General features: G+C 46.4%; 1 non-coding gene across 1 annotated transcript; it reads right to left on the reverse strand.

The window, feature by feature from the left end:
* Positions 1–322: 322 nt before the first annotated feature.
* Positions 323–395, reverse strand: TRNAR-CCG. The gene has a single exon. It is a non-coding gene; the product is annotated as a tRNA-Arg (tRNA).
* Positions 396–9535: the final 9140 nt, after the last annotated feature.

Below are 9535 nucleotides of genomic sequence, written 5' to 3' on the forward strand. Positions count from 1 at the left end.
GGCCATCATTTGTGGCTACTGTCAGGCCATTCAGAACTTCTCAGCAGCATCCAAGTAAGCATGCATCCTCTGGCACCCAAGAAATGATACAGTAAAGGAGAATCTCTTTGAGAAATACAGGGTATAGGGCCAATGAAGTTGTCCCTGCCTTGAAGAGCTTCCCTGCAGGAAAGACTGCAGGGATCAAATCACAGCAACAAGGTGTGTGTCCAGTCTTCTTTTTAAGATCACCAAGGTAGGTGCTTGTACCACTGCAAACAAGTTTTCCCTTATATCTGGTCTGAAACCTACTTCTAGGAGTTTATGACTGTAACATGAAAGTTGACCCAGATGGGATTTGAACCCACAATCCCCAGCTCCGGAGGCTGATGCCTTATCCATTAGGCCACTGGGCCCACAATTTGCCAAGGGGCACCTGAATTTGAAGTAGGGACTTCTTGATTTTCAGTCAAATGCTCTATCACTGAGCTATGCCCCCTTTCATGGATATAAATTTGCTTTTGCAGCCTGCGTGGAAGAAGAGAATTGAATGGAAGTGCTGTGGGGTGTCAGAGCTAGGGCATCCAGACTTCCTAAGTCACTCATGTGCACAGGGCTGCGTGGACTGAGGCAGAAGTGAGAGAGGCAAGGAGAGGTGGCCTCACATCCTACGTATCTCTGTTGAGGAGCAAAGCAGGCAATGTGACAGGAAGCAAGGCCTGAGGCACAAGCTCTGGCAAAGTGGGTAAGAGGGAGAAGTGGAAGGGCAAGGGGGGACTCAGGGCATGCTGAACCCAGTGCATGCGAAGACGGGAGCAAAGTCACTGCTGGAAGAGTTGAAGGGAGAGCAATGTGGTCTTATCGACAGAGGAGGACCATCGTGGTAGCATCAGAAACCTAGGTGGTCATGGGCAAAGTAGCAGCCAGGTTTGGTGGTGGTCCAGGGGGTGGTGGGACAGAGGCTGTGAGCATCAGGTGATGAAGAGGATAGTGGCAGCTCTGGTTCAACTAGATTGAGCTCGACTTGGTAGAAGGCCTTTGACAAGTGCCAGTCACGAGCCTGCTGTGCTGCAGGAAGGAGGGTCTGTGCCTGCCACTGGACTGTGGTTTCTCAGCAGAGTTGGTGCCTGATAGCTGGTCTCCAGCTCAGTCATTAGGGTGCTTAGCTGGGGCTTCAGGGGTCAACTACTTACTCTAATGATTATTAATTATTTGCACAAAGTAGTGCAGCCCTGACAGGGAAGATCCCTCCTCCGCCCAATATTTCTAGATGGTGAAGGTAAACTTCTTGGTCACCATATCCCAAGACTTAAATCCTGGCTATCTTTGAGTCAGGATAGGGGCTAAACCCTGCACCTCCCCATCCTGGAGAAGTGTCCAAGCCACCTGGCCAGTGACAGGAGTGGTCTGGCTCTTGTGTCTCAGGGATGGAGCACAGATGCTGAACTCCCAGCTCAGCCTCCTGAGTTGGACAATGTGCCTCCCTAGGCAGAGAAAGCTCAGCTGGAGGAGCACTTAAGTCCTCTCACTTGCCTCTGCACTTCCCTCCCCACTGACTTAAGTGGCTCCTGGCTTGGCTGGTTTCAGACAATCCCTTCTCAAGGCATCTATCTCTCCCCATACAGTCATCACCATGGGTTTCTAACTTAGGGAGAGATGAGGCAGAGCACCTAGGAGAAGGGTCTTGTAGCTGTCAGCTTTGCAGTCACTCATCACCTCTGTGAATCTGGCTAGTGCTTTTTTATCGACGACTAAGTTCCTCCATGGGACAGTATGAAGACTGCACTTCCATTGTCCACAAAGTCCTTAGGCCAGAAACTGGGTGCCTGTAGGTACATACACACATAGTAACTTTGTGTCAGTTAAGGTGACTTAACTAACTTAAGTGAACTTAACTATCAAAGCGTATGCACATATGTGGAGCAGAGTCAACTTAATGCAGCACAAGATAATACACCTGCAAAGTGTAGTATCTAGAGTCACATTCATTAAGCTCACAACATGGCTGCCACCATGCCAAGGAGCTGTACATGTGTACACTCCAACAAGGCTTAAGTATGCGTGTTCATTCCAACATGGCTTAACTTAAGGCAGCTTAGTTAAGTCACCTTATTTCAAGTCGACTTGGTATGTGTGTACGCACATATAGAATGACACGTATCAGCAGCTACTTATTAATACCCAGATTCCCCTTTGCCCTCCTGCTCTGATCCTCTCCACCACCTGATCAACCAGAGCTGAAAGTTTCCTCAAACGCAGTGTGCTTATGAGCCATCAGTTGCAAGGACAACTCATATTTATTATTCTATGTTTGGTAATCGCATGCTCACCCCTTTCTAGTTTTGGCCTCCAGGTGCCCAGTCAACCTCTCCAGTCATTAAACCTCTCTAAGTGACTGGAGGCAGAAGTCCATGAACTATCTGGGTTTTCCTCCCACCCTGTGAAGGCTCTGGCTATGAATCTAAGCATCATAGTGCAGATGTCCTGCCTTTCCCCACTGCCCGAAGCTTCTCCTCGGAGATACGCTTCATATAATTCAAGACACAGTGATCTTGCCCAGCTGATTTATGCTGGCTTGCAAACAAAAGGATTATTTACACTGCTGCTAAGTCGCAACAAATGAAAAGGGGCTGGAGGTGGCAGCCGGAGCTACCAGCTCAGAGACTAATTGCCATTAGCCCTCAATTTCATCGCTCAAGTATTCAGTTGCAGGAAAGTTATCTTTCCCGGGGGCTCTCGCACTTAGGCAGTGAAAAATATCAGTGAGAAATCCAATCAGTCATCTGCTGCTGGGGCCGTAAAACAATCCAGCCAGCTCCAGGCATGCCGCAGAAAGGCCCCCATTCTCTTCTTTCCCATCATTATTCTTGTCCTTTTTCTTTAATTTGTGGGTGGGTTTAACATTCGCAGCAGCCCCAGCTGGAGACAGGCATGATGCATGAAAGCGCTGTGCAGCCTTTCCTGTCTTGCCCTGCTGTTAGTGCTGCTGCTGCACCTGGTCTAGAGATGCTCTGCCTGCCCTGCTTTCCCATTAGGTTTTCTGATGCACTGAATACTGAATGCCAGCCTCTGAGATAAACCCCCTACAGCTTGTCTCTCAGCTTTGCCAATGCACTTAATTCTTGGCCTGTTCTCAGCTCCTGCTATTGCAATTCCTGGGCTCCCTATACACTTCTCTGCCAATACATCTGTTCACTATGGTTGGCTCCATACCTGACTCCCTCTCGTCTCCAAAAGTGCCCTTCAGTCCTGACCTACAAGTCTTTGCTATTTCAAACCCAGGCCCTGCTACTCACCAGTGCTCTTGTACTGCTCCTTTCTACTGCTGCTCTCCTGGATCCTGTCATTATTGCCATTTATTGTACTTCAAGATTCCCCAGGAATCTCAATAATAGGAAGGGACCTTCAATACTGGAGGCTGCAAGTGAGAGAGGAACAGTGGAAAATACCCTGGTCAGACCCAGTTCGTTCTCCTTTCCAGTCTCCGCTCTCTGCTGCTGTGCGACAGAGGAAACTGGGCAAGATGGACCTATGAGTCTGACCCAGTCAATAGCAGTTCTAAGGGGCACGTCTACACATGTGCATTTACTGTGCAGTAACCGAAATTACTGCGCAGTACAGGTGCGTGTCTACACATGTATGCCCGTACTGCACAGTAAATAGGGTGACTTACGCCAACTGGAGTTTAAATTTGATACCTGCATCATGCACATTTGCACCCAATCAGTTACTGCACAGTAACACATGTGTAGACACATTACTGCACGGTAATATTGTGTGTGTGTGGACTGGCTTGGAACTAACTTTAGTCCCAAGTCATTTCACACACAGCATTAATGCGATTTAATGCCTGCACGTGTAGATGTTGGTCTGTTCCCACTTACTGCACAGTAAATTTAAGCCAACATAAATGCACATGTAGTCATGCCTAAGGTGTACTATGGTGTCACAGACAGCAGAGTATCTGCATATCAGACAGGACACAGCAGATGGACAAGAAGTGTGTTTGGAAAGATGAGGTGACTTTAATGGGTATGGAGTTTAGTAAAAGTCACACCTTGGCATTGGACTGCAAAGCGAGTCTGGCCAGGAAAGAGTCAGCAGCTCCCTGTGGGCATGCAGGACAAGAGAGACTGCTGGAGAATGGAAAGGAGAGGCCTGTAGCAGGGTTTATTAAAGAGAAGAAATAAGAAGATCCACAGCCCTGTGAGGCCAATGAGGGGATTTCCACTGGTGTTTGGAAAAGGCTGATAGAAAGAAGGGAGCTTTGCAATGACAGCTTTAGTAGAGAAGACAAGCCAACCCTCCCCCTTAGCTGTCATGGAAGAAGCATTCCTGGCAACTTGCAACCTGAGCAGATGTGCAAGGGAAGACCAAAAGGAGCTAAACTCCTTGGTGCCCAGGAGGTGACTTTTACTGCACTGCCCAGGACATGAGTCAGGACTTGCTCAACATCTTGTTGGAGCTTAGCTGGGAAAAACCTTCCACTGAAGATGGGCTTTGCTCATGGAAACCTATTTGCCTCACTTTGCTTAGGGTTTTAGCTGGGGAAAACCTCTTCAGGACTGGTTAAGAATACACCAATGGGGATTTCCAGTGAAAGAGTTACTTTTGGTTTCATTATGAACCCAGCACTTGGGAGTGTTGAGCCCATGTGAAGTGAAAGGTAATGGAAAGAATGCCCTTTCCATGTCCCAACAGGGTTGCGACAATAATGGATAATTCAGGTAAGAAAGGAAAAACATTGGAAATTTTAAATGTTAGGGTTTTGGCTGCCAAAAAAAAATAATAATTTGTTTTGGATCAGCTTGATGCAAATCAAAAAAGGGGGGTTTGTTCTATTTTCATATCATTTAACTCTATTTTAATTCTGTCAACAAGGGCAAGTGCACAGTCCTGCACTTGGGACAGAATAATTGCATGCACAAATACAGAATGGGGAGCGACTGTCTAGGCTCGGGTACTACAGAGAAAGACCTGGGGGTCACAGTAGACCATAAAGTGAATAGAGCCAACAGTGTGCTCCTGTTGCGAAAACCAGCCAAAGGCATGCTGGGTTGTATCAACACAAGTGTTGCTTGCAAATCAAGGGCAGTGATTCTTCCCCTCTATTCAGCACCGATGAGTCCTTTGTCCAGTGCTAAACCCCACACTTCAAGAAGGATGTGGAGAGACTGGAGGGGGTCCAGCGCAGAACGACAAAAATGCGTAGGGGCCTGGGAGGCATGACTGATGAAGAAAGGCTGAAAAAATTAGGGTTATTTAGTCTGGAGAAGAAAAGACTGAGGGGAAATTTGATAACAGTCTTCAAATACCTGAAGGACCATTACAGAGAGGATGGAGGTGCAGCCGGAGAGGACAGGACTAGAAGCAATGGCCTCAAGCTGCACCAGAGGAAATTTGGGTTGTAGATTGGGAGGAACTTTCTGACTCGGAGGCTGGTCAAGCATGGAAGCAGGCTACCTAAAGAATCTGTAGAGTCTCCATCCTAGGAAATTTTCAACAGCAGGTTGGACAGACCCTTGGCTGCAATGGTTTAGGGAAGGCTGGTCCTGCTTTGAGCAGATGGCTGGACCAGATGTGACCTTGTGAGGTCCCTTTCAGTGCTACTTTCATATGATCCTATTTTACCCTTTCTTGTTTAAGCTGAGGTCAGTTTTCCACCAAAAATATAAGTATATAAAAGGGCCATTCTGAAATGAAAAGAAAATGAAGTGAAAGTAAAATGAAATGAAAAGTAAAATTAAACACCCCCCCCATACACTTTAAAAATATCAACTGCTTCAGCATTTCTGGCATGAGTTGTTTCATGTTGAGGACATCAAAATAAAGTGCTTTAGCATATTCATAACACTTCTCACCCACCTTTTCTTCTTGTAAAACTCTTTGTCACATCCAAACCGCACCTACAGACAACTTTGGTCCCAATGACTCTCCAGGTTTTGGTAGCTGCATCCAAAAAATCATCACCCACAGAGCGACTCATTGAGTTTTGCTTTTGGTAACTGGTTTCATCGAACTCTTGGCAGAGAAAGGCCAACTGGGCCAAGGCTTCACCTCTGCTTATTACATGCCGAGTCCCACAGTCCTTCTGTAGTGAAATATCCCTGCCTCAGCTCTGAGTCTGCAGGGAAATGCCAGTAAGGGGATAGCGCATGCCGTGATGCAATTTTATAAAGAATAGAGGGGCCTCGATCCTCAGTCCAGTGTGTGTGTGACATAGCCCTCTTCTATGTGAGTCACAGAGGTTGATAAATGCATATTATCCCTAATGAGGCAGGTTTGCTTCCAGATGCTTGAGCCTTCTTTGGTCCAGAGGGTCAAATCTTGGTGCCTCAACCATGACAGTGGATGTCACAAATGGATGGGAGCATCTGCTAAGATGAAGAAGAGAAGTTCATAGGAACATAGGAAAGTGGGGCTCAAGAGGCCATCTAGTCCAGCCCCTGCTCAAGGCAGGATCATCCCTGACTAAACCATCCCAACCAGGTTTGACCAACCTGCTCTTGACAATTTCCAGGGCTGGAGATCCCAGTTTCTCCACATGCCTGTCCCAATGCTTGACCACCCCCGTCGATAGAAGGTTCTTCCTCATCTCCAACCTACATTTCCTTTGTTGCAGTTCTTGTGACCAAAAGCACTGAACTGGGACTTGGGGAGATCTGGTTCGATTTCTGGCTCTCTCAGAGGCCATATGTGTGGGTTTGGACCAGTTAATAGATGTCTGTTTTTTGCCAAAAAAAAAAAAAAAAAAAAAATTAAATTAATAACATTTTCTCCCATCCTTTGTTTTTTCTGGACTGGAAATTGGTTAATACAGATGCTATGTGTACTTACATCACTTCATCCCATGGAGCTCACAGTTAGGACCTCTAAATGCTGCTGTGCTATGCATAATATGACTAACAAGATCTGCTGGGGGACTTTCTCCACCTAGGGTTCAGCTCTATACAGCATGGGTTTCACCACTGCCAAACACTTTTTTGAATGAGTCAAGGTGTGAAAGCCCAAGTTGCCTCTGGGGCTGAGGTATGCTATAAGGTGGGATACACTGATGCTGGGGGGGTGGTCCCTGCGGGATTGGGCTGGCTCTTGGAGAGGTGAAAGGTAGCAAATGAGTGCCTTGGGGGAAAACAAGAGGATCAAAATGGAGACAGAGTCCCAGATGCAAACTTGGGATTGTGGGTGAGATGTTTGGATGCCACAAACTTTGGAGACTCTCAGTCTGGGGCGTTTGGCTTGGCCCTCTCTAGAGAGAAGCAGTCAAGTCTGATATTTGACTGAGAGAATGGGCCCCGAAGAAGTTTAAGGGTGTTTGATGTGGCGTTTTGGGTTACGACTCATCCCCAAGCTGGTGAGATCCTTAGCCACCGTTTCGGAGGCCATTATCTTCTCCAGGTGCCAACCCCAGCGGCTTTCTGGGGAAAGAGAAGAAAGCGATGCAAGCCGGCTCCACAGGAATTTAAGCAAGCGAGCTAGGTTACGTTCACTTTGAGTTGAATCAAGAGAGGCCTTTCCAGGTTTGCAGAGCTGGGCTCGGAGAGCAGGCAATTTGGCTTCCAGGGGGAGTTTTGTCTGTGGTGGGCGTCTGGCACTGGTTTTGCCAAACAACCAAATATATGTAAAGACAAAACCTTTCAGCTGGAAAGCTCAGGCCTGTTCCATCTGAGGAAATCGTGACTGTCAAATAAATCCCGGGAACAATGATCAGACCAGAAGCCTTTTTAAAAAAAAGAACCAAACCATATATATGTATTTGTATGTAAAAACAAGAGAGATGAACAGATTTGGATTGTAACTGGCACTTGTTTAAGGCAACTTTACAACCAGCACGGGAACAGAGACTCCATTGTAATCCCCTATACACACCGGCCCAGTAGCCAAAACCAACAAACAGGCTTGTCATGAAATGAATGTGTAAAGGAAGCAATCAAAATTGGAGAGAGAGAAAGAGAGAGAGAACTTTTTGTTCGGGAAACAGCAAAAAAAAAGAGAGAGAGAGAGAGAGAAAGTGAACATTTTTTGGCTTGGGTGAAGTGTCTCTGAGCGGGGAGAGACACTCCAGGCCACAGATATTTGCTGTGTGTTTTACAAAGCAAAACCCCTGCAGGGTAATTAGAAGCATAACGCTCAAGCCGGGGTGGCCGTCGGGGAGCTCGGTGCCATGGCTATAAATACACGGGCTTTCTTCTTTCTGGGCGATGCTCTCACGGCTCACATCCCAAGGGACTGAATGAGGGACCTTCAAGGCACCACGATGGACCATCACGAATGGAGTTCGCCTCGGGATTGCCTGGTGGCATCTGGGGGCTGGTACAACTCAATACTACAGTTTTGCCCCACCAGTGCAACTCATCCCTTCTTTTTGCCCTCTGCTGCGGGCCAGCATCAGATGCTGGCTGATTTGGGGCTGACCTGAAAGCAGCAAGACCCCTCCCCATTTTTGCTCACCTCAGTCACCCCACTCCAGTGTCACAGGTGCTTTCACATCCTCTCTGGATCCTGAGCGCCTCCAAATTCTGCAGTAGCCTTTTGGAGACACAATACCCAACTGAGGCCACTTCCACTCCACGTATCAACCTTACGCATATCATCCTTCTGCCCCTTTTCTTAGGAATTCTAGCATCTGCTTTCTTTTTTGGGGGTGGAGGGTTATCATTTCTATACATTCAACAAAAAAAAATTCCTGATCAACATGCTTTCAGGGGCCCATCTACATGTGTGCTTTAATGGCTATTTTATCGTGCATTAAAGCATCACGTTAAAAAAAGCCATGTGATTATGCTAATGCATAGTAAAATAGGCTACAGCTCATTAAGCGTCACTTAAAAACCATGCACATTCATTACTGCACATTAAGGCAGCCTAATGCGCATTTTTAGTGCCTCACATTGGGGGTACTAAATTTAATGTGCATTAGAAAACGCATGTGTAGACGCGTCAGAATGGATACAGTTCATCGTTGTCTCTTGGTGCTAGGGAAACTCTGGGCCTGTGAACAGACCATGTAGACCTTTCTCAGCAGTCCTAATATCATAGTCCTAATATTGCAGATCATCGTGCTCCATTAGTGTTCATGAGTCTTTGTAAGTTGCCAGCCATTTTCTGTGATGATGTCTGGGCGAGGCCCATAGACATGATAAGGCAATGAGATGAGATTGAACAAAATTGGTAAAAAATGTCCAAATCTTGATGGTACAATTCCATTTTTCATTGAAATTTCAATAACTGGTCAGCTTTTCTAGCTGTGCTTCTTTTTTTTTAAATCAAGATGGCTTTCTGATTAAATATAAAATTTATTTTCCTCACATTTTCAGTGTGGGTTGTTGGAGGGAAGAGGGAGGAATGAACATTTTTGGAAAAGCAGCAAACATTTTGAATAAATTCCCCTCGGATTTGACACAGACTATGTTGGTGGTGCTTCAAATTTTCAGGGGAAATGCCAAACCTTTCTGGTAAACCCAAGATACTTTGAGGTTTGTCCAAAGGAGAAGACATGTTGAGGAAAATGGCATGAAAACATTTATCCTGATTCTTTAGAAATTAAATACTCCAG

The sequence above is a fragment of the Crocodylus porosus genome, unplaced genomic scaffold (assembly GCF_001723895.1).
Source record: "Crocodylus porosus isolate Cpor-Errol unplaced genomic scaffold, CroPor_comp1, whole genome shotgun sequence".
Taxonomy (NCBI): domain Eukaryota; kingdom Metazoa; phylum Chordata; order Crocodylia; family Crocodylidae; genus Crocodylus; species Crocodylus porosus.